The sequence below is a fragment of the Triturus cristatus genome, chromosome 6, assembly GCF_964204655.1.
Source record: "Triturus cristatus chromosome 6, aTriCri1.1, whole genome shotgun sequence".
Lineage (NCBI taxonomy): Eukaryota > Metazoa > Chordata > Amphibia > Caudata > Salamandridae > Triturus > Triturus cristatus.
This window is the reverse complement of record NC_140589.1, coordinates 528,254,004-528,279,165: the sequence shown is the minus strand read 5'-3', so window position 1 is coordinate 528,279,165 and position 25,162 is coordinate 528,254,004. Positions and strand designations below refer to the sequence as shown.

Sequence of the window (25,162 nt, the reverse complement as noted above, 5' to 3'; positions counted from 1 at the left end):
GTTTAGCCCAGATAAGAGGTCCGGAAATTCTAGGGAGCTGGTACTCTCCTTTGTGTCAGTGGGCCAATAGTTAAAGTCTCCTATGATAATGACTTTGGCATTATTGATGACTAGTTGGGAAATCAGTTCACCTAACAGCTGAGGAAAAGAGGGCATGTATTGGGGGGGTCTATAAAAATGAGCACAAATAAAAGGGGAATGAGGAGAGTCACATTTTAAAATGAGGCTGTCGACTGACTGTCATGGTGGTAAATCTGAGTTTGTGGTGGATAATGGCGGCACCTCCGCCGCCAGGTTTTCCCAAGGGTCTGTTGGCCTGAAGTATATAATACCCCGTAGGTACTGTTGCCAGGATGTCAGGTACGGATTCGGCGATAAGCCAAGTTTCTGAAAGGAGGAGTATGTCAGGTTTATTGGAGTCGAGTAGCTGGAATATATCCAATTGGTGTTTAACCAGCGAGCAAGTGTTTAAGTAGTTAAACACCAGGGTCTTATTTTTCTGGGGCGGAGGGATGATAGGGTCAGGCATTCCTTTTGGTCTGGCCGGCGGGCACTCTTTGGGCGGTAAGGCAGGGAGTTCAGGTGACAAGTAGCTGGGATTGAGGATCCCTGTTGCGTGTAGGTAGGTAATCGTGCAGGGGTTGATGGGACAGTTTGCCTGTAGGTGTCTCAGCTCAGTTGCTGAGTAAGAAGTAATTTGGGCATAGTGAGTCGCCCCTAGCCCCTAGCCCCTGCAGGCCGCGGACGGACACAGACGGGCTTGCCTTTGGCGCGCCTTCAGTGCACCAGCAGCACGTCTGCTGCGCGTGCGTTCGAGCATTCGACTAAATAGTTGTGAGGCACGGAGAGCTGGCGCGCTAACCCCTACTGGAAGTGCCGGCCCTGTTAGTACCCCCAAGAGGCCCTCAGCTCAACGGCACAAGCAACGTTGGACCGGGGCGAAGGGGTAGTCTAATACAGATGAGTGAAATCGTGTGCAAAGTACAATTATTTAAAAGCAGAGGCGTTTGTACAAAGTAACACAACAAAGGATTTAAGAACTTTCTGAATTAATAGCAGCATTTCACTTAGAAGAGATAATGTGCGAGGCTCAGCAGCACAACTAGCAGCATCACCTGATGTCAGGATTCTGCCTTGTCTACTGCGCTGCGTTCGAGCATTCGACTAAATAGTGGGGGGCCGCGGAGAGCTGGCACGCTAATCCCTACCGGAAGTGCCTGTCCTGTTAGTACTCCCAAGAGGCCCACCGAGCAATGGCACAAGCCGCATCGGACTGGGACGAAGGGGTAGTCTAATACAGGTGAGCCAATTCGTGTGCAAAGTACAATTATTTAAAAGCAGAGGTGTTTGTACAAAGTTAAACAACAAAGGATTTAAGAACTTTCCGAATTAATAGCAGCGTTTCACTTAGAAGATATAATGCACGAGGTTTAGCAGTACAACTAGCAGCATCACCTGATGTCAGGATTCTGCTGTGTGCGTTGCGCTGCGTTCGAGCATTCGACTAAATAGTGGTGGGGCGTGAAGAGCTGGCGCGCTAACCCCTACCGGAAGTGCCTGCCCTGCTAGTACCCCCAAGAGGCCCTCCGCGCAACGGCACAAGCCACGTTGGACCGGGGCGAAGGGGTAGTCTAATTCAGATGAGCGAAATCGTGTGCAAAGTACAATTATTTAAAAGCAGAGGCGTTTGTACAAAGTAACACAACAAAGGATTTAAGAACTTTCTGAATTAATAGCAGCATTTCACTTAGAAGAGATAATGTGCGAAGCTCAGCAGCACAACTAGCAGCATCACCTGATGTCAGGATTCTGCCATGTCCGCTGTGCTGCGTTCGAGCATTCGACTAAATAGTGGTGGGGCGCGGAGAGCTGGCGCGCTAACCCCTACCGGAAGTGCCTGCCCTGTTAGTACTCCCAAGAGGCCCTCCGTGCAACGGCACAAGCCGCATCGGACCGGGGCAAAGAGGTAGTCTAATACAGGTGAGCGAATTTGTGTGCAAAGTACAATTATTTAAAAGGAGAGGTGTTTATACAAAGTAAAACAACAAAGGATTTAAGAACTTTCCGAATTAATAGCAGCGTTTCATTTAGAAGAGATAATGCGCGAGGTTTAGCAGCACAACTAGCAGCATCACCTGATGTCAGGATTCTGCCGTGTCCGCTGCGCTGCGTTCGAGCATTTGACTAAATAGTGGTGGGGTGCGGAGAGCTGGCGCGCTAACCCCTACCGGAAGTGCCTGCCCTGTTAGTACTCCCAAGAGGCCCTCCGCGCAACAACACAAGCCACGTCGGACCGGGGCAAAGGGGTAGTCTATTACAAGTGAGCGAAATCGTGTGCAAAATACAATTATTTAAAAGCAGAGGCATTTGTACAAAGTGAAAGAACAAAGGATTTAAGAACTTTCTGAATTAATAACAGCGTTTCACTTAGATGAGATAATGCGCGAGGCTTAGCAGCACAACTAGCAGCACCACCTGATGTCAGGATTCTGCTGTGTCCGCTGCGCTGCGTTCGAGCATTCGACTAAATAGTGGTGGGGCGCGCAGAGCTGGCGCGCTCACCCCTACCGGAAGTGCCTGCTCTGTTTAGTACTCCCAAGAGGCCCTCCGCGCAACGGCACAAGCCTGGTCGGACCGGGGCGAAGGGGTAGTCTAATACAGGTGAGCGAAATCGTGTGCAAAGTACAATAATTTAAAAGCAGAGGCGTTTGTACAAAGTAAAACAGCAAAGGATTTAAGAACTTTCCGAATTAATAGCAGCGTTTCACTTAGAAGATATAATGCGCGAGGCTTAGCAGCACAACTAGCAGCACCACCTGATGTCAGGATTCTGCTGTGTCCGCTGCGCTGCGTCCGAGCATTCGACTAAATAGTGATGGGGCGCGCAGAGCTGGCGTGCTAACCCCTACCGGAAGTGACTGCCCTGTAAGTACTCTCAAGAGGCCCTCCACGCAACGTCACAAGCCTGGTCGGACCGGGGCGAAGTGGTAGACTAATACAGGTGAGCGAAATTGTGTGCAAAGTACAATTATTTAAAAGCAGAGGCATTTGTACAAAGTAAAACAACAAAGGATTTAAGAACTTTCCGAATTAATAGCAGCGTTTCACTTAGAAGAGATAATGTGCGAGGCTTAGCAGCACAACTAGCAGCATCACCTGATGCCAGGATTCTGCCGTGTCCGCTGCGCTGCGTTCGAGCATTCGACTAAATAGTGGTGGGGCGCAGAGAGCTGGTGCGCTAACCCCTACCGGAAATGCCTGCCCTGTTAGTACTCCCAAGAGGCCCTCCGCGCAACGGCACAAGCCGCGTCGGATCGGGGCGAAGGGGTAGTCTAATACAGGTGAGCGAAATCGTGTGCAAAGTATAATTATTTAAAAGCAGAGGCGTTTGTACAAAGTAAAACAACAAAGGATTTAAGAACTTTCTGAATTAATAGCAGTGTTTCACTTAGAAGAGATAATGCGCGAGGCTTAGCAGAACAACTAGCAGCATCACCTGATGTCAGGATTCTAAACATGGGGTCAGGAAAATGTGTGCCTTCTGAGGGTCAATGATAATGCATTTCTGAAGGAGCCAAGGGTATCACGGGTAATAATGAGTGAACTACTGGGTGGTTACTGTAGGTATGGGGTTTGATGTTGAACTAGAGGAAGAAAGAAAGAGACGAAAAAAGAAAGAAAGATCTAAAGGAAGGAAGGAAAGAAGTCTGGAAAGAAAGAAAGAGACAAAAAAGAAAGAAAGGAAGGGAGGAAAGAAGTCTATAAAGAAAGAAAGGAAGGAAAGAAGGCTAGAAAGAAACAAACAAAGACAGGAGAAGAAAAAGAAAGAAGGATGGAAGGAAAGAAGGAAATAAAAGAGTGTTATAAGTGCTGCTAATTAAACAACATAAAGGATGATTTTCTTCCTGGGCAAAGTTTGTTAAAGAACTATTGGTGAAATTGAGTCCAGAATACAATTTTGCCCACTTATGAATTCACATGTGTAATATTGAAGTTTTACGTTTGTGTATTGAATGCATGGTAAAAACAAGATAGCTAAATACAGAACAGAACAGTTTCAAATGGATGCAAGCTGTCATGCTGTGAAATGCCAGCACTCAATGAAACAAAGGATACTTGAAAAGGAATTTACAAGAGTATTGGCAGGAGGCAGGAACTGATAAAGATTGGAATGTGGCCTGTGCTCATATCTGGTATAAAACATCTGCTTTAACCTCAAGCTCTAAACACAAAGGCAACACTAATGTAATTATAAAGTAAAACGAAAAACACTGGGATTGAAAGGAACTTCCTTATATGTGGATGAAGTCACTCAAAGTTATTTTAACCAGTGGCTGAAGTAGGCTGACCCATTTCCCCTATGCTGTACGCCATAAATATTTTTTCAGGGGCCACAAAGTATAGTATGGGATGTGCTTGAGGGCTACATTGACGCAGGGCCATCCCCAGGGAGACAGGAAGGGATGGGAGATTACCATGAGAGTTAAAAAAACAACACCTTTTCAAAATTGGAAAATGGGAGATTTAGAAAAAATAGGGGAATATATTTTCTCTTGTTGTTTTATGTTGAAACAGAGTCAATTTTAAGTGGGAGGCTCCTAATATAAAGCCATTTTTATCTAAAAAAATCTGGAGTCTCCTGCATGAACTACTGGGTCTATAGAAAAAGAAGCCCAGAACCAGAAAACAAAGCTGCTTGGTTAGTAAAAATGACAGAAAAAACTTTGGCAGTTTTTAATTCTCTGCTGCTCTTTCCCAGAGGAATGTCTGCGGGATGCAATGAGAGGTCTGCTGGGCTGCCAGTGTCCCATAATGTGAGACCACTTCTGTATGCTGTAGTGGGCAGAAACCAAAAGGCTCTAACACAACAGACCAACGAATGAAGAGAGATGGATGAAAGCACCTGTAAGTAACACACAATTGTAGTAAAATCAAAAGATCTTGGCTAATGCCCAACCAAAAAATATCAAGTCACAGGAAACAGGCAGAGATGAAACCGTAATAAGAGTACAGAAAGACAAATCAACTGGAGACTTTTCTGAAAGAAGCACGATCAAAAAGAAATATGCAAGAGAAAATATTTAAGAAATGACAAAAGGAAACCAAAGATGCAACCCTTTAGAGACAGCTTCTTCACTCAGAGTACACAAACACAATTTTAGAGCTAAAGTGCTTGTTGAAAAGTACACTGGGTTTGTGATTACCTCATCTAAGTAACTTTACAATTTCATAAAGCCCTTTCTCTTTCCTACTGACGGCTCCTCACTGACCCAAAAACTAAAAAGGCAAGGGGTGTGATTTTTTTGTAATCTTTATGTGTGGCTTATAAAGAAAAGGTTCGCATTTCACAGTCTGTTTTTACCCCAATCCCAAAGTGTAAGCTTGGTTTACCCGTCGATTTAAAACCCACCTTAGCAGGTGTAATTTGGAGCTCAGCGTTTATAGGGGAGAGGGCTGGCTGCAACTGTGCATTGGGCAAAAGCTTAAGAAAATGTGAGCCCTTTTCCTAGGAATCGCAATATTATATTTAAGTCTTTCTCCCTATAGAAAGGCTGCACAGCTTTGTGTGCTATTTGGAGTCTTAATTTAATCCGCAGATGATACATTTTCTCCTTGCTGTCAGGTAGGCCACTGAGTATGTTGCAATGGTATTCTGGAAACATTTACAGTCCTTTTGTGAAAAAGTATTGTTATAAAATAATGTGCATTTGGTTATAGAGGAGCTTATTTTACTACCCAAATAAATTACAAGGAATAAGCACTAAGCATTACACTTCCTGCCATTTCATAGCTAGGGCTGCACATTCATTTCATATAATGGAGTGGGCTTGTGGCAATTAATGCTTTTTGGTGCTATTTTTACACTAAACTTTGAAAGTTTACTGTTCTGATTCTACTCTTTGAATTTTTGTCTCTTTGGTGTCATTTTGCTCATTAACGTTTCCTCTATTTTGATAAGGTTGACGGTAATATTATATTGTATTGTAATTGTAACTTCTTGACTCGTTTAGTACTTTTTAATGATTGACACATTTTCCCAAGTTACATCTGTCTTCTCTTTGCCATAGTTACCATGGGTTGAGCTCAGGTTTAAATTACTGAAACCTTTACTGGAAATAACAACATACTGACATCATTACTTGCGGTGGACTCCCGTCTACCCCAACTCATAATCCATTTTCTCTCACTTAAACTTAAGGCAAGATCACAGCAAATTCCTATTTGTGATGATGGATTAATCTCATATCTGTGACTGGGGCCAAATGCTTGATTTGTTAAGCGTTCCGTCCATCATCTGTGCTTTTTAGTTTTCGCTTGCACAGCACTTGCACTGTGCTTGTGAAACCTCTTGTATTTAATATATCTTAAAAGGGGTTCTTATCAGTTCCCATAGCCGAAGTACCTTGTTCATTTGTTTTGTGTGGAACTTTTTTTGGTTTACTTTCCCTGGCTGCAAGCATTGAAACTGTGTTGCAGTTATAATTGCATGTTCTTTAAGCACAGCATTTTGTTGCTTGTCCAACTTTCATTGCACGCATTTAAAGCATAATTATACTAACAACGATTACACGCATTTAAAGCTTTTGTTGATTGCTTTTGTTTCTGCTTACATGTTTTAAATAGGCGCACTGACTTGTTTTACTTCCAACAAATGTTTGGGTAACATTTACTTTTATATCATGTCATGCTTTCACAACGCATTGTCAATGTTTTTGGGAACTGAATTATTTATTATGTTTTGGGGTGCAATAGCTAGTTATTTTAACTAATTTAACTGTTAATGCTTTTTGCTTGCTTTTCTTTCAACACTCATTTTTAAACTATAATTTTATTGTTTCAGCGCGCATTGTGAAAGGTTTTCAGAGCTGTATGTTATCTTCGTTTTTGGGCACACTGCATTTTATTGGCTTTGTTGGAGGAATGCATTTTGTTTACTTTCCCTGGTTGTCTATTGGCGCTGCATTAGTTGTTGCTAATGAATAAAATAATTCCCACGCACAACCTAAAAGTTAATAAAACTTTAACGTGGGGGAATACTAACTTACAGGGTCATGTGTTTGTTAAATAAACTGGACCTATTAAAATGCAGCCATAGTTGCATGTTGGTAAAGCAGAGCATTTTGATCCTTGTCCAACGACTATTGCACGCATTTAATGTGTCATTACACTAACAGCGATTATACACATTTAAAGCTTTTGTTGCTTGAACTTTTCCTCTCAGCACACATTGAAAAATGTTTTGAAAGCTGTATAATTTCATGAATTTTGCTCACATTGATTTGTTTTATTTTCCAAATATCTTTTCCGATTCCTTTTTATCCTATTCACCTGAATCCTTGCTGTTTTTGTAAAATGCACCAACGTCATTCTTAATGACGAATTTTTGTGTTGACTCATCTTAATTTTTGGCTATCTTTTAAGTTAAAAACGCATACCTCCTATTTCCAAGCATGGGCAGTCCAACTCTCCAGTACACCAGATCAATGGCATGCTTTTGCATCTGAATATTCTTTTTCTCACATGCTGTCTTTGAGGCCAGCAAATTACTAACAGAGGTTTTTAGGCCTCCTGCAGTCTGTCATTTTGTGACTCATTTCACCTTTGTTTATTATGTTGTATACAAAGGCTGACTGTAGCATTATCTTTGTACATTGCTGACAAACATTTTATTTTAAAATTCGTGTGGTTTGCAACGTCATCATTTAGAGTGAAAGAAGAAGTGTATCTGAATATGTTGAATTTTTTATATGCAATTGCTGTTTTGTTGCTAAAATCCAACATTTACATGCCCTCTGGCACTTAATTAAGTCTATTAATATTAATGTAGGTTTTAACGTGTGTTTGTTTTGAATTAACAAATGTATTAATTTGAACATCTGTGAATATGGTATATTCTCATTGTATTACTATTGGTATTATGGTTTGTATGTGTTTTACTGTTGCTAGGCACTATTGGAACTTAGATTGCCTTTGGAGTCAGTTTTCTTCTACTGGACTGTAAGGCAACATGTACGATGCTGTGCTGCCATTAAAGACACCCTTTTTGTATATATGTGTGTCTTGGACGTAATTTCAACAATTGGCAACGAGTTGGAGTCCAGTGGCTTTTCTGTCATCGATCAAGCAGCACAGGAACAGTGCCTGCTTCTGGACAACAATCTTACAAGTACCCGTTTCTTCAAAACTACTGTGTTTATCTGCTACTTATGAAATAGCAACACTTTGTGAAAGGAAGAGCCTACTGTCGAGGCAAGTACCAGCGCAGCCATATTATTATTGTAATTTCGTATATTGATTCACAGAGTTCCCACTGCTGTTGGAGTCACGCGCAAGCAACGGTGTCAAATACCTGCATCTTTTGGTTTACTGCATTTGGTAAACTGCTGCGTTCCATGCACTGAGCGTGTTTCCTCATTGCATTTTCTGTCCAGTTCTGTGTTTGTACTCGCGATCGATCAGAAGTGTGAGCGCGGTCTCTCTTGTCCGGTGCTGTGTATTTCTCGCGACCTTCGCAGTGTGAGCGCGAAGTCAGGTGCACGCACTATGTCTAACTGCGTGAGGCCTACGCACAGCAGACGATTTTACAAGTGCTGCTATTGGCAACATTTTCATTTGTTCTTGCATTGAACAGCAATATCGGGAATTTCAACTAAAGGAATATCGTTGAAAATAAATGTAAGGAATAATTACGAGCAGAAGCACACCGCTTACTGTTTTAAAGACATCTGGTGATAATTTTGAAGTTTCCTAGTACTATTAGAGTATTATTGCTAATTTGTTTTGCTTTATATTTGGTGATTTTGTTCTTCAGAATACCTACATTTATAACTCAATGTAGGAACTAAGCAGTTTGATCCACTAGGGAAGTTTTTACCCAACAAAGGAGAGCCAGCTATGGCTTGGGTGAGATGGAAAGAGGAATTCATAAACTATATGACTGCTATTGACGGTCAAAGAATGGGAGCTGAGAGGAAAAAGTATACTATTCCATAGCCTAGGATCAGAGAGTCAAGAAGTTTTTAGGAGCTTACCACAAGTTGTACAAGAAGATTTAGACGTGTATAAAGAAGCACTACTCAGAATGGAGCACAAGTTCAAACCAACTACCAGCATTGCGCTCAATAGGTTAAAATTTTACACTAGGGCGCAAAAGGAGAATTCATCTTTTAATGAGTTTTTAACAGCATTCTGAGGACTGTCTATGTCATGCAACTTTGGACAAATGACAGATGAAATGATACGTGATCAAATTGTTGTTCACGTAAAAAGTAAGAAGATATAAGAGCAGTTATGGGTTGTAGGGGATCCTAAATTGCAAGATGCTATTTCTATTGCCAAAGCGTTGGAGCAGTCGAAAAAGTGGGTATCTGTTGAAAGCAAGAAAGATTCCGGCAGTGAGGAAGTATGTTCTGTCAATATTAGTGAAAGGCAATCTGTGTGCTGTAAACAATGGGCGTGAGTATAATAAAAGGGATGAAAGCAGAACTATTATATGTTACAGGTGTGGCAAACCAATCACGTTGCTTCCTTTACTCATTATCCTGCCATTGGAAAATAATGTGTTAAGTGTCGGTGTACTGGGCATTTTGCCCGTGTTTGTAGGGATATCAAAAGAAGAAACAATATTAGTGCTACTCAGAGAGGAAAAATATCTTCTCTTAGTGAATTGGGTAAGCATGACACTGATTGTGAGTGTGTAAAAGTGGATGTTTGTACTAAAGGAATTGTTCTTTCCATTATAGGTGCTATGCATGAGGAAGTTGGTGTCAAAGGTCCACCAAAGTGTATTGTTAAAGTCTTAGGTGAACATTTAGAGCGCATGGTGGATTCAGGTTCCCCATGGACAATCATTACAGAAAAATATTTTAAGGAGAAGTTTGGAAGAAGTTTAGATGTTGACAAATTGAAACCTTCTGACATTGTAGCTGAAAGTTTTGACGGTACTGCTATTGATGTCATTGGTTACAATCTTGTGGCTTTAGAATTTAAAGGAAGGAAAGCCATAATTAGGTTGTATGTGGCTGTAAAAGGTGTGAATGTGCTTGGGTGGAAGGACCAGTGGAAACTTGGTATTATATTAAACCCCAGAAACAGAGAACCGGTTCTTATCATGGCAGACAAAGGTGATGAGGAAACCATTGCTCAGCAATTTCCCAAGGTCTTCTCTGACAAACTGGGCAAACTTTTAGGGTTTTCTCATGAGATAAAAATAAAGAGAGGGACAGTCCCTGTGAGACAAAAACTAAGGAATGTTCCCATTAATATCAGAGTTGAAAGCAATGTTGGAGGATTTGGTCAAGGTAAGTATAATTGAAGAAATATAATCCTCTGAGTGAGTTTCTCCCATAGTTTTGGAGAGAAAAGGGGATCAATCATTGAGGCTGTGTGTGGGCTTAAGAGCTTTAAACACCAATGTAATAGCTGACTGTCATCCACTTCCTAATATAAATGAGGCGGTGGGTATGTTGGAAGGAGATGCTGTGTTTTCTCTCTGGATCTGAGATCCGCTTACCACCAGATAGAATTGACAGAAGCTTCTAGACATTATACTGTTTTCATTATGCCATTGGGCTTATATCAATTGGTTTAGTGTCAGCAGCATCTGTGTTTCAAAGGGCTATGTATTACCTTTTCAAAGACTGTGATACTTTTGTAAAATGCTTCCAAGATGATATACTTATATTCTCCAAAGATCATCAAGAACATCAACCACATCTTGTGCAAGTGGGCAAAAGATTAGAAGATCATGGCTTGACGTTAAAATAAAACAAATGTGGGGGGGGTACTTTGGTGGGCCAGCATGGCGGACGTGAGCTGAGCGCGCTCCGTCCAGCCTCTCCTTAATCCTACAATTATCCTGCCTCTCCGGCCATTTACTTGGTTCCTGGGCCGTCCCACCACTATCGCCTGCTGGGGACTGCCCCCGGAGCTGACTTGGGAGCCACGGAAGACAAATGGATGGAGGTGCGGTGATCCTCGGCGGCTGTGGCCTACCTGAAACAAGGCCCCATCCTGCTCCACGGGGTTGCATAGATCCCCTGCCGCCTTGCCCGGCCGCCGCTGTGGCAACTGTGGTGTGTAGCGACATCCTGAGCGGGGCCAGCCATAACGTGTCGGTGGCCCTCCAGCCCCCTGCGGGGTGCGCTTGTTATTGACGGCCTGATCGGGTCGCGGACGGAGCGGCGTAGGTGGCTGGAGTGCGAGCTGCAGCCGGCAGCCATCTTGGAGCTGCAGCTTCCTCCCAGCGGTGGCCCGTGTGGTTCCGGGTAGAGAGGGGGCCCCGGGACCTCCGGAGTCCAGCTTCATTGGGCGCCCAGCACGTGAGTGCAGCCGTGCGGCCGGGAAGGTGGTCTAGCGGTGGGCGGCTCCTTTTTCCTCCTCATCTCTCCCCCCTCTACTCCTCTAAACGTGAAAACCTGTTGGGGGCTCGGTGGTCTTGTTGGGCCATGCGGGTGGGCGGCCTACACTCCTGCTGTTATTTGGGGATCCGCTGTGAGTGACATTGTGTGGGGGAAGACCCCGAGTGGCAGCCCTCCGGAGCTCCCACGAGGCCGGCACCTCTTGCCTCTTCGCCTCTCGCCCCATCTTCCCCATCCGAGGGTGTGAGTCCATTGGGGGTCCAGTGGTCTTGTCGGGCCATGCTGGGGGGGAGCCTGCGCCCCCGCAGCGGCACAGGGATTTGTCGCAGGTGAGGGGCTCTTGTCCTTAGACTGACACAGACAGAGAGGAGTTTCGGGGGCATCGGCGACTGAGTCGGGTCGCGGTGGGGAGCATCGCTGGGGTCAGCGCCCCTGAGTCCATCGTTGGGGGCTTCACTGGACCGGCCAGATGAGAGGCAGATTGGGGGATGGCCAGCCTCCATATAGACACCGCCGGGGTGGGACCCCGACATTCGTGGGAGCGGCTGCCCGACGTTCATGGGAGCGGCTGCATATCCACCGCCTGGGGGCTCCTCGGTTTGGGTCGGTGGCAGGGACTGGGCCACTGTTACCAGGGATAAGCCCGGTAGTGGCTCGTCTAAGCAGAGCACTATGGACAAGTTCACAGGCCAGGGGGCTCTGGCGGCACCGCCCGGGGGTCTCAAAATGCTGTGCCAGACAACGCGGCCTTCCTAGCCACTTTACCCAGTCCAGGGACGCCTTAGAAGCCAAGATCGGACCGGTCAGCTCAGATGTAATGCTTTTGCACCAGGACCTGAGGAATGCAGTCGCCCGCATCACAGATACGGAGACGAGGAGGACATGGTCGCTACGCTGCAACAGAAGGTATCGTCTCTTGAGACCACACAATGGGGCCTGGCGTCAAGAGTGGAGGACACGGAGGGGAGGGTGCGACGCAACAACCTGCGCTTTGTTGGCTTCCCAGAGGACTGCGAAAAGGGGAATATGGAGCGATTTCTTACGAAATGGCTGGAGGGCTGGCTCCCCCCTGGGTAACTATCGACCTGCTTCGTGTTGGAGCGTGCACATAGGGCCCTGATGCAGCAGCTCTCCCGGGCATCCGCCTGCGGCCTGTCATCACCAAGCTCCTCGATTACCATGTCAGGGACACTATCCTGAAACAGGCCCGAGCTAGGGAACCGCTGCTCTTCAACAACTCACGCATCTTAATCTTTCTGGACTACACTAAGTTAGTACAGCAGCGACGGCAGTCATTCCTGGCCGCCAAGGCCCGCCTCCATGAACTCAAACTCCCTTATGCCTTGCTTTATCCAGCTAGGCTGCGTGTGGTATACCGGCCCCGCACCCACTTCTTTGACACACCAGAGGAGGTCTTCAACTGGACAGATGAAACTGTGCGGTTACGTCATCACTCTCCCCCGGGAAGAGAATCTGACTCCTCTTTGGGCGGGCCTGCCCGGAATCATCATGGGCCGAGGGGGAAGGTGCTTCAAATGCAGGTGTCGCTTGCAGTCTGCGGGTGCCGTGGCCCGGGAGGGGTCCATCTCTCGGTCACACGTTTCAGAGGACTGACACCTGATTGACCAGGCAATTATCGAAACTTGAATATCCTTCATAGACCGGAGAAACGAGTATGATGGCCGGTCTCTCCGTGGGGCTCACAGAAGGAGAGGAGGCCAAATGACAATGGGCTGTGACTTGGGGATCCATTGGCGGGTGAGGGGTGGGACCTCCTGTTGGGGTCATCCTGCTGTACCTGCCACGACAGGTACTTCATTGTTTTGGAGGTACAGGGTGGGGGGGTGTTGTTGGGTTGTGTTTTTTGGGGGGGTTTATGGGGTTGCTGCACTGTATACCTGGGTTCTGGACTTTCTTCTAATATGCAGAGGATTCTTGATGCTGCCACTGTATTGTATAGGGCTTGCATGGAGTAGGCATGTCTGTTAATACACGGGAGGCCCCTGGCCTTATTAGAGTACTTAGTTGGAACGTGAGAGGGGAACTCGACAAGATCAAAAGGAGGGCTATCCTAAAGTCGGCCAAGCGTGCCCACGCAGATGCATTGTTTTTGCAGGAGACCCACCTCATGGGGACAAAGGCACTATGCTTTCAGCGTTTTGGATTTACTCAGGTCTTTCATTCCGGGTTTGTGAGTGGTTCCAGAGGGGTTGCTATTTTAATACACCGTAGGGTTGCATATACACATGTCAAGACCTGGGGGGATCTTCAGGGCAGGTACATATTTGTGCAGGGCACTATGGATGGTGAGATCTTGGTTCTGGGGAGTGTCTACACCCCCCGCCTCTTTCCTGGGGGCTGGTGGAGAAAATTATGACCCTGTGGGCGGATATACCAGAGGGCCTAGCGGTTGTCGGAGGGGATAGCATTGAGGTGATGGAATTGGCCAGAGACAAATGGAGGTCCGGGGGAGTATCAGAAGCTCGCCACTCTACAAAATTATACTCTTTAGTGACGAGCCTGGATTGTGTTGACCCCTGGTGCAGGATGCATGGTAGTACACAGGGCTACACATATCTTTCATCAGTTCATAGTTCCTTTTTCCCACCTAGATTAACTGTGTGTTCCATGGGTCTTTGACAACAGGGTGATGGCGGCGGACATGCTCCCGTGGGGACTTTCCGATCATTCTCCAGTGGCTATTACTATACGAGCGGGTGGGCCTGTGGGCCATTCCGTTGGCACCTATCAGTCTGGAACCTTCAGAAGGAGGATTACCGAGACCGAATGGACGATGCCATTGATCAATATCTAGCTGTTAATTTGGGCTCGGTCTCGGGGGCTGGGACTCTTTGGGAGGCCTTCAAGTCCACTATTCGGTGGTAGACGTCTCATTTTGCGCTGCTGCCAGACGACTGTGTACTGAGGCCCTCATTTGAGCGGAAGCTACCATTCTGGAGTTGGAGGCATGCGGCGGGGAAGAGGGAGGGCGATTGGCTCGACATCAGTTACTCCTAGCGCAGCAGGAATATTCTCGTATTCTCATAGGATGAGGCTCGCCAGGCTTGGCTGGCTATCCGCAGTAGGATCTACCAGTGGGGCGACAAATCTAGCAAAATTTTGCATCGGCTGTGTCAGGGTTTTCTTCGCCCCCAGGCCCTCCCGGGTATCGTGGGGTCGGATGGGCTACCTTTGTCTGGCGCGTCGGATATTGCACGTAGCTTTGCAGAATATTATGCTCAGCAATATACCCCCATGCAATGCCTCCAGGCGGAAGTCATTGATCGTTTCCTGGACGATCTCCCGCTGAAGTCAAGTCCAGATGAAGTTAGGGAAGAACTGGAGGACCCAGTTACTGATGAGGAACTAGGGGCGGCCCTAGGGGAGCTAAACTCGGGCAAGGCTCCTGACCCTAATGGCTTTCTGAAGCGGCGTTGCATAGGTGACCAGTCCCTACACACTCTCCTTTATTCTGCCCCGCTGAGGCATCCCCTGCCGTCTTCCACGCGGATTGTTTTTCATGTTTGGAGGCAGGCTTTGCGGAAGATGGGCTGGTGGAATAGACTGACTCGGGAGACCCCACTTTGGTACAATGGCCGCTTCCAACAGTTGCTGAATCTTTCCGGGTTTTGTGACTGGGACAACATTGGGATTTCCACTCTGGTGGACGTCATCCAAGGCACGATTTTAAAATCCTTTCAGGATATCCAGAAGGATTTCCAGATGCCATAGACCCAATTTTTCAAATATTTACAATTTAGGCATGCTATCTCTCCCAGCTTGGTGGGCCTTGACTCATTGCCGGAGTTTAGCCCAGTAGAGGCTAAGGTATTTATGGGAGACCTCCTAGACCATAAGATCTCTAAAATCTATCAATCCCTGGTTAAACACCGATCCCTCTCCTTGCAGCGTCTACGAGAGGCCTGGGAGGGAGATGTAGGTCAGATGGAGGAAGAGGACTGGACAGAAGCTTTGGCCTCCCCGCATAGGGCAGCTACTGCGGTGAGCCTGACGCTTATTCAATTTAAATACCTTCATTGGGTCTATTTTACCAGGGTTAGGTTCTGGAGGGCGGGCTTGGTGGCTATCCCAGTGTGTCTTCGTTGCGGGCACGAGGAGGGGACCCTGCATGTGCGTGAAAATATTAAGACCTGGTCCCATATGCCCCTGTCCATCTACGGCCGATCAGCCATTTTTAAGATGGTGTCGCTCCCGTGACTATTGTATCAACTACAAAATCATCCCTAACCGATACCCCAGCGGTTGGATGCGGTAGGAATCCTGCAGGCTGCGCCTTCTATTCTTTTAAATTGCTCCGAATTTCTGTTTTTTTTCAAAAAATCTTTGGGACTATTGTGTAAACTATGTGATTGGTGATATTTAAAACTTACCTAAAACCCCGCCCCACACCCCGGTCCGTCGCAGCAAAGGGCCGATTGAATGGAGGGTGAACACAGGGCATTTCACGTTTTCATCAATTCCTGTCCCCTCTGCTTCTCTTCCGGCTGGTGAGCCGGCTAGTGCTCACGCTGTACAGCCTATTTATTCCATGCCAGAGCGACCGCGCCGGCGGTGCGCCAAAGGCAAGCCCGTCTGTGCCCATCTGCACCTGGATCGTGCCTAGGGCCAGAAACACTGCGGTAGAAACCGGTAAAATAAGTTGTATAACTTACACGAGTGAGGAGCTATATAAGCTAGCGGCCAATTACTGTTGCCAACGTCTGGATCTGGACAAAGAGGAAAAGCAATGTGAGCACTGTAAACTGCCATTCAGTTTTCTAAGAATAAATGAGCTAGAATCTCAGGGTTTCCCCACCAATAATAAGGGAGTGTTGGTCTTCAAGGCAGTATTAATAAATTCGAGATCATTAGTTAAACATAATACGGAGATAGCGGAACTGCTAGAAGCACACAAACTCGATGTGGCCTTTATCACACAGACACGGGCAGATGGCGCATCTGACCCAGACATTGCCCTAGCATTACCGGCAGGTTATGCCGCTAATAGAGCTGACAGAACATGGAAGCGGGGGGGCTTGCAATGTTATTTAAAGAAGAGCTGCAAGTTCGTAGCTCAGTCGTGGGAAGTTCCCATGATTGTGAACTATTATTGTTTCAGATCTGTTGTATAGACCCCCAAGGGCAAGAACCCCTCTGCTACCGATCCTAAGCCCTACTTTAGAATCAAGTATGCAAGGATCGGACTTTACGATTTTAGGGGATTTTAACTACCATCTAGAGGAATCAGCAGACAATATTACCGCCGCACTGATCGATGCTATGGCCGGGCTTTCTCTGAACCAGATTGTTAAACAGGACACACATGAGGCCGGGCACATGCTGGATGGGATTTTCTCCCTGAACCCTAACCTCCAAATCTTTGTGATAATGCCTGTTCCATGGTGAGACCATAGAGCCATTATATTTTCCATTACTGAGAGTCAAGGGCAGCGAGTTCTCTCTAAGAATCAGAAGCCAGTTATCCACCAAGACTGGGCCAAAGTTAATGCCCCCACGCTACAGGAAATACTTCTTAGGACTAAACCTGAACCTGCACCGGACAGTAATTTGGCTGTTGAGAGGGTATCTTCCTGGATAAAGACAGTGGTAAATTTGGTAGCACCAACTAAAAGCTTTATTCCTAAATGAAAAAAGCCATCAGAACCCTGGTTTACAGAAAAACTCAGGGCACAAAAACAAGCATGCAGAAGGGCTGAAAGAAAATGGAGCTCCAATTACGACCAAAACTTGAAAAGTGATTATGCCCGAACTCTGACAGATTATAAAAAACTGGTCATAGGGGAAAAAAGCAACTATTTCACTCGAAAAATCAAGGAGGCCAAGAATTCCAGTATGGAGCTCTTTACGACAAAAACTAGCAAATCTCCCCGTAAGGAATCAATTGGACAGTGGCATCGAACTCTGCAATACACTAGGACAGTTTTTTGTGGACAAAGTCTCTAAGGTGTACGAATTATTTAAGATCAACCATACCACCAAGACCTCACCTAACTATCTTAATCCAGATCTGGGCATACCAAACCCTAAAACTGGTTTCTGTTTTACACCCCCTTCAGTAGCACAGATCTGCCAGGTAGTAAATACCATCAGATCTGGAGACCCAACTGATCCCTGTCTGCCTAAAATAATGCATTTGTTCCCAGAGATACTCAGTGAACAGCTATACGGCGTGTTCTCAGAGATAATCCAGTCAGGGCTCTTCCCAGATGCCTGTAAAATAGCATCAGTCATTCCACTTCTAAAAAATCGAATCTGGACCCTAAGGAACCCAGCAGCTATCGGCCAATTTCCAGAATCCCTTTCCCAGCCAAGGTGTTGGAGAAGCTGATTAAGAAGCAGCTGATGGATTTCATAGCATCTAGAAATCTACTGGATCAATCACAATATGGGTTTAGGGAGCATCATGGAACTGAGACAGCTCTGGTCATGGCAGCTGAGGGTCTTAGGAGTATTCTCGACGCCGGAAGGAAGGCAGCCCTGATCCTATTAGACCTATCGGCGGCCTTCGACACCGTTAACCATGAGATCCTCCCAGCTGTTTAGAAGAATTGGGGGTCCAAGATTCTGCTCTTATGCTGATGTCTTCATTTCTAACGGACAGATCTTTTTCAGTGCTTCTGGGAGAATTTACTTCCAATTCCTTCAGGTCACCGTGTGGAGTGCCCCAGGGCTCGGCCTTGAGCCCTACTCTTTTCAACATTTATGTTGCTCCCCTGGCCTCAATCATCAGGCAATGTGGGGTTTTGCCGGTCTCGTACGCCGGTGACACCCAAATAGTGGTGGCAGTATCTTGCAACGTAGACGAAACAGCAGACCGTTTCATGGATTGCATGATGCAAGTGAATCAATGGATGCAGCTTAACTGTTTAAAGCTGAATGGCGATAAAACAGAGGTTATGCTGCTGGGCTCCAACGCTAATTTCTAGTCCCCCAAATGGTGGCCTGACAGTCTGGGCGACTGCCCAATCCCAGTATGCAAAGTCAAAAATCTGGGAGTCATATTCGATGATAAATTGACCTTTAACGCCCAGACCAATAATCTATCCTCATTCATTTGGTATATATTAAAAATGATCGGAAGAATATGTCGTTTTATCACTCTTGATTCACGCAAAACAGTGTCACAGCGCTGGCCTTGTCTAGATTGGACTACGGCAACACTTAATGTGTAGGGATTCAAGCCCAATATCTAGCTAAACTGCAACGTCTCCAGAACGCAGCAGCAAGGCTAGTGTTGGACATTCCCACATCTGAATCAGTCTCCCACAGACTAAGGGCCCTTCACTGGTGACCAGTGGACAAAAGGATAGAGTTTAAGTCTCTGTGTCTGCCATATAAGCTACTCCACGGCTCTGGACCACAGTTCCTGAGAACACATTTCAAATGGTACGTCCCAGCAAGTCTAAGATCCACTCACACAAAACCTCTTCAAGTATCCAAGATCAAGCAGGCTAGGTGGGGAGGAAGAAGCTTCCTGTTGAGGACAGCCAAGTTATGGAACCTTCTTCCCATCACAATAAAAAGTAGCCCGTCAGTTTTGGCTTTCAGAAAGGCAGTCAAAACATGGTTGTATCCCTGTTAAGCCAGAATAGCTCCTCTGCAATAACCTGAAGTGCATCTAACAGTTTCGCCAAGACACCCTCTGGCATTTGCGCGCTTTACAAGCTTACTAATCAGATCAAATCAATCAAATCTGCTAGTCACTATTTGGCACTGCACAGTGCTCGCACGATTCTGGAGGGGGGTCCTGGCCTGTCTCTCTGAAGTACTGGGGTGGGAGCTCCCTCACTCACCGAAACTTGTCCTCCTTCATGTGATTGAAGGCATAGGGGGCAACATCTATAAGCACCATCTGATGCTCCTAGGCTTTACCTTAGCGAAGAGAAATATAGCTAGAGCCTTTAAGGCGGTGGTTGCTCCCTCGGTCTCGACCTGGAAAAAAGGTCTGGAATTTTGTATAGGCCTCGAGATTCCCATTTTTTATGCTAGAGGGTGCCCCCGTAAGCACTATAAGATCTGGAGGCGCTGGGTGGATTATCGATGCTTAGAATTGGAGCTGCCGCGGGTGGCCCGGAGCTGTGACTCTGGGTGACCTGTTGGCCTCCCCCGTTTCCTACTCTCTTGTGGGTTGCCCTTACTTCCACGGCAGGATACGATATCGTAGACACTGGGCTTTTATGTAGAGTAGCGGCAGTCTGGCTTAGAGATATGCTGTATCGGAATAAGCAGACGGTGCACTGCGGGGTGGCGAGGGAGGTAGGGAAGTTGGGTGTTTGCTGGGATCGATTTTATTTGTATCGCCTTTTATATTCTCCGCTTTAAATGAGTAAAATGGTCAAAGTCAATTTCCTTTGTATCGTATATGCGGCAGCAGTCTCTGGGATTCAGAGATCTGCATCATATATGTGTTATTTTGACAAATAAAATCTGTTTTAAAAAAAAAATTAAATTATTCCACACGTCTGTAGAATATTTGGGTCACACCTTGTCTGGTGAAGGTGTTGTGCTTAAAAAATATTTGGTTGACGCGATAGTGAAAGCCCCTGCACCAGACACCAGAGAAATGTTACCTTCGTTTGCAGGTATGTGCGAATACTATAGCAAATTCATGAAATGAAATGGCGACTTATAGAGCGCGGAAAAACATTCACCCGAAGGTGTCAAGGCGCTTACTCATTGAGGCTGAGGTTCGACAGATCTTAACGACTAAACAGCCAAGTCTTTAGCGCCTTCCTGAACGCTAACAGATTGTTCTCATGTTTCAGATATGATGGGAGGGATTTCCACAGCCTAGTAGCACCCAACAAAAAACTTCTCCCTCCCCAAGAGCATCCTTTCACCCTGGGGACAACCAGATCGTTGGACGAGGATGAGCGAAGGTTGCGTGCTGGAATGTAGAATAACGGATTCCGTTTTAAAAAACCTGGTCCTATGTCCTGAGAGGTCTTAAAAACAATACATATAGGGGGCCTGGCCAAGATGGCGGAGTAAGCGGACATCTTGCTTCTCTGCTCCTGTTGACGGCCTATTATAGCACTAGAGTCGGCCGCACCAGCATCACCTCACCTTGGCATTCGGACCGCCGGGGTCGCAAGTTTTGCTGAGGGTGCTTTCATGCCGGACGGGGCACTGAAGAACGCAGCGGAGGTTGCGAATGGTGCACTGCCGTGTACGCGCCCTTCACCCACCACCATTTTGCGAGTGGGCCCAGGTGGCAGAGCTGATTGAAGATTCAGTCGAGGGCCCGGTAGTGGAAACGGTGCCCTCCTGTGGGGGCTCTACGGCGGGGGGACCCAGGGACCCTTATTGCTTGGAGCGGCAAGGCCCGGAGAGGAGTGCGGGGGTGGATGTAAGGCCCACCGGGAAAGCATCTATGAGGCCTTGGTCGGATGAGAGGGGCCAGTCTGGAGCACACACCTGGGGGGGCCTTTGAGACGAAGCTGCCTCGCATCAATTGCCCTATGAGCTTCGTGAGGACGACGGAGGACGGATCGCTGGTGTCGTTGCGAGGCCGGAGGACACGGCGTGGGGTCTGCTGAGTGGCGGCGGCCCTGCAGGCGCTGGGCGGCCTGGTCTGGCTGTGGTCACCTTGAGATACGGACCAAGGGCGGCCCACTTTGCCTGCGGTGTTGGCGCCGATGGAGGGGGCCCTCGTGAGAGACTTGCTGATGCTCACAGCGGCAGGCTTCTGGCATCTGGATTGGTGTGGCGTCTTCGGGTACAGGGAGGTCCCGAAGGTCTGCGGGAGGCCCTGTCCTGGATATTGTAGCTTTGGCACCTGGCGGAGAGTGATCTGGCCCACCCGGCAGACCATTGGACGGAGCGGTGGTGTCTCACAACGGCCTCAGGCAAGTGACATTCTGGGTGCGTGAGTTTTGGACAGGATAGACCGGCGCGGGAGGCACCCCTCACACACACTGGGTCACGAGCGGAGGGGGCGGCACGGTGACGCGGGGACGGGGGGCTGGGCCTCTTGGGGGTGCCCTGCAGAGGGGAGCTGTTAAACTTCCGGCTATGAGGCACGGGGTAGCCCCTCACTTCAGCCCATCCGTTTTTGAGCCCTGAGACACACAAGCAACGCGGGCAGATTGACGGCTCGACACTTTGCAGCTCCAAGTGCCCTGGTGTTCTATCATAGGTACTCCCGAGGAACGCAGCTAGTCCTACGCTCTCTTGTGACCTGGTTGGCGGTGAGTTATGTCATCTTCTCGACTGGGCAAGGACAAGAACTTAAAAGAGTTGTTCGCTAAGGCACAGGCCGTTCAACATGCTCGGCCTGCACCTGGGCGAGAGGAAGGAGCGGAATCCATTACGAAAGCGTTCTTGGAGTCCATGTTTGCTGCGCCACGAGAGGATATCCCGGTAATGCAAGATGTTGTTCTTCAATTAGCACATAGACAACATCTTAGCATGTCCTCAATTATAAGGTTGATTAGTGACATTTTTTGGTGGTTTAGACAGGATGGTAGATCGAGTTGTAAGAGAATGTCATGATTGTGTGAATAGTGAGAAAGGTCTGAGAGTAGTTCCCCACCTTTGAAACCGTTTGACTGGCCCGAGTTTCATTGGCAGAAAGTTGCCATGGATATCTCAGGACCATTCCATTCTTTACCCCAAGATGCAAGATTTGCTCTTGCGGTTATAGATTATCATTCAAAATGGCCTGAAGTAAGTCATATCACCACAGAAGTAGTCATTGAATTTCTTAAGGAAATTTTTAAGTGAGAGGGGTATCCTGAAGTACTTATCGAGAACAATGGTGTCTAATTCAGATCTAAAGAAATGGAAGAATTTCTGATGCATAATAACATTTGTCATAGGACCACTGCATTGTATGAACCTCAAGGGAACGATCAAGTGGAAAGATTCAACAGAGTTTTGAAATATTGGATAACTGGGGCATGCAAGGGTGGTGGTGGATGGAAGAATGAATTAAGGGAAAAGATTTGGGTGTATCGCACCACACCCTACACAGTCACAGAGGTTAGTCCTTTTAAATTGCTTAAAGGTAGGAATCCCACCACTAAATTGGGCCCTTGGTGGGTCAAGAAGAAATGTAATGGTGTGGATGTGGAACAAGTGGGCAAGAATGTGGCAATTAGACAAAGAAAAATGAAGGAGTGGTACGGCAGCAACTGGAGTGTCAAAAAATCTTGTTTTTGTGTTGTAGACCTGATCAGGATTCGTTTGCCTGGCATTATCTCCAAATGTATGCCAAGATTTGGTAAACCCATCAAGATTGTAAAAGTGAATATAAACAGTGTGGTCACACATGACGGGAAAGTTTGGAATGTTAGACATGTGGCAAGATGCAAGGATGTAAAAAATGTTCATTTGCATGTGGACCATGCCCGTGATCTGGTTGAGGAACTGGAAAATGAATGTTTCACTTTTAACCGCACAAGTGAGCATGTTGCATCCAGAGTCAAAGATACCTGCCGTATGAGACGTGTACTTATAGATTTCACAATTTATTAATGTTATGTTTTAAAAGAGGGAGATGTGTTATTTTCTCAATTATGTTTTGTATGTGTTTTACTGTTGCTAGGCACTGTTGGAACTTAGAATGCCTTTGGACTCAGTCTTCTTCTACTGGACTTGAAGGCAACATGTACGATGCTTTGCTGCCATTAAAGACACCCATGTTGTATATATGTGTGTCTTGGATGTAATTTCAACAGATTATATTTGGCTTATTTCTTTTTTTTTAAGGACGTCTCTTGTTTTTTTTCCTGTAGGTGTGTAATCAGTGTGCCTTTGATGTAATAGTGCTGGTCTTTCCATCTTGACAGGGCACAATTGTCCAAAAGAAAAAATGCCTGGTCCATAATAGGGAAGCTCAAACCTAGATCAGAGGTCCCTTATTTTTCAAGCACTTATGCACTTTTTTGGAAGAAAAGATTTATGGCACTGTGGATGGGCGAATGGCCCTTTCTAAAACATCTGCCAGCATGGCGCCGCTCAAGCGACGACAACAAGGGCAGGGGGTGTGGGCACCACTCTGAATCAATTGAGTACGTGGTGTGTTTCTGCCCCACCTTTCTTAGTGATAGAAGGATCTTGCTGTGGGCGAATGGATTAAACATGGAGCCCATCATGCCGGCAAGCCATCATGGCAGCAATAAATCCTGAAAACACGATGCTCGACATCCTGTTTACAAAATTCGTCATTAAAACGGCAAAAAAGCTCGCAACTGAAGGACTGCAAGTATCAGCGCCATAACTTGAACATCCACGGACATACTTGGTCTTTCCTGCTCTCTATTCTATTCTGAGACACTTACCAATGCTGCTCCCATTTGTTTTTCCTGAAAGTCATGGCTGGGTTGTATATTTAACAATAAGGACATTACGCTCCAATGTATTGTAGTAACCTTTTGCAAATTTTTAAAAAACATCTTGTATTAATGTTTAACTTGTAATACTTTTAGCCTTTTTTTTCTTCTGTATTTAAGATGAATTTTGACGCCTTCTCTTTTTATCCTAATTGTCATGATTTTAAGTAATCAAACAATAAATACAATTTCACATAATAGTGCTGTAGTGATGAAACTACACATCCCGACTGCCCTGGGTTTGCATAATTTAGTAAACACTGTCCTCACTCCTGACTCTCACTCCCTGTCTCTCCATCTGGTGTAGATTTTCGCAGCTCCCTACTGGATCAGGCTAACCTACTCAGTCAACTGGAGCCCCCTGAGGACAGCTGTCTTGCTAAGCTAAAAGGAAGCTGCCATTCTGCACTGGATGGATGGGGCAAGGAGCCATTGACATACCTCTCACCTTGCACTCACATTCCTCTCACCCTCCCCACACACCTCTCACCTTCAACTCAAATCATCCTGCACTTATACTATTGGCATACCAATCACACTATACTCTCACCCTGTGCACAAACACAATTCTCCATCAGCACTAAACCCACATCAATCACCATGCATTCAGGCACTTTCACCCTGCACTGACACTTATCAATCTTCATTCATGCACCACTGCCCCTGCATGTAGAGCACTCACACCATTCTCCCTTCACTCATTCATTGTGCCCACACCTCTTATTCTCAATCCCCTAGGTGAAACCTAACGCATTTACCAAGCCGTGTTGCTTTTATTGCCCTAAGTGGGAAGGGTATGCCCAGACGTGGGTCCTGTGCTCACTGTGCCACAGAATTTAAGTTATCCAGGCCGATGAGGGGCGATGCTCTGAAACAGGTCCCAGTATGCTTCTTTGTGGTCCAGGTAGGACCTGGCCTGGCAGTTGAGGGTGGACTGTTTCATTGCAGAGCAGGGTCAAGACTGATTTTCATATGGCTGGGTCCAAACTGGGGTGGCATGGTAAGCAAAAAAAACAATGGATTAAACCCAGATCTATGACTGGGGTGAATGTTTGATTTGTTCAACATCCTGTCTATCATCTGTTCTTATGCTTTTGTGACCCTAAGTGGGGAGGGTATGCCCAGACGTGGTCCCGTGCTCACTGTGCCACTGGATTTAAGCTAGCCTGGCTCTTAAGAGATGATACTCCGAAACCGGACCCAGGATGCTTGTTTCCGGTCCAGGGCGGACCTGACCTGGCAGTTTGGACTGGACTGTTCTCATGGGGATCAGGGTCAAGACTGATTTGCATATGGCTGGGTTCAAACTGGGGTGGCAAGGTGAGCAAAAAAACGATGAATTTAACACAGATTTGTGACTAGGGGTGCAAGTTTGATTTGTTAAGAATTCTTTTTGCTATTTGTAACTTACTGACATCATCACTGGGGTGCTAAGTTGTTTTATCT

At 46.4% G+C, this 25,162-nt stretch overlaps 1 long non-coding RNA gene across 5 annotated transcripts in view; it reads left to right on the top strand.

Annotated features, from left to right (window-relative positions):
* Window positions 1–25,162, top strand: part of LOC146817367 (uncharacterized) — a 302,612-nt gene that overhangs the window by 134,583 nt on the left and 142,867 nt on the right. The window contains exons 5-6 of one of the 5 annotated variants that reach the window (XR_014962994.1): window positions 4,760–4,905; window positions 23,120–23,912. The exons of 1 other annotated variant lie outside the window; for it this stretch is intronic. This is a non-coding gene — a long non-coding RNA (uncharacterized LOC146817367). Of the gene's footprint in view, window positions 1–4,759; window positions 4,906–23,119; window positions 23,913–25,162 lie in introns of those variants that run through there. 3 more of the 5 variants (XR_014962992.1, XR_014962993.1, XR_014962995.1) reach the window with 3 other exon arrangements.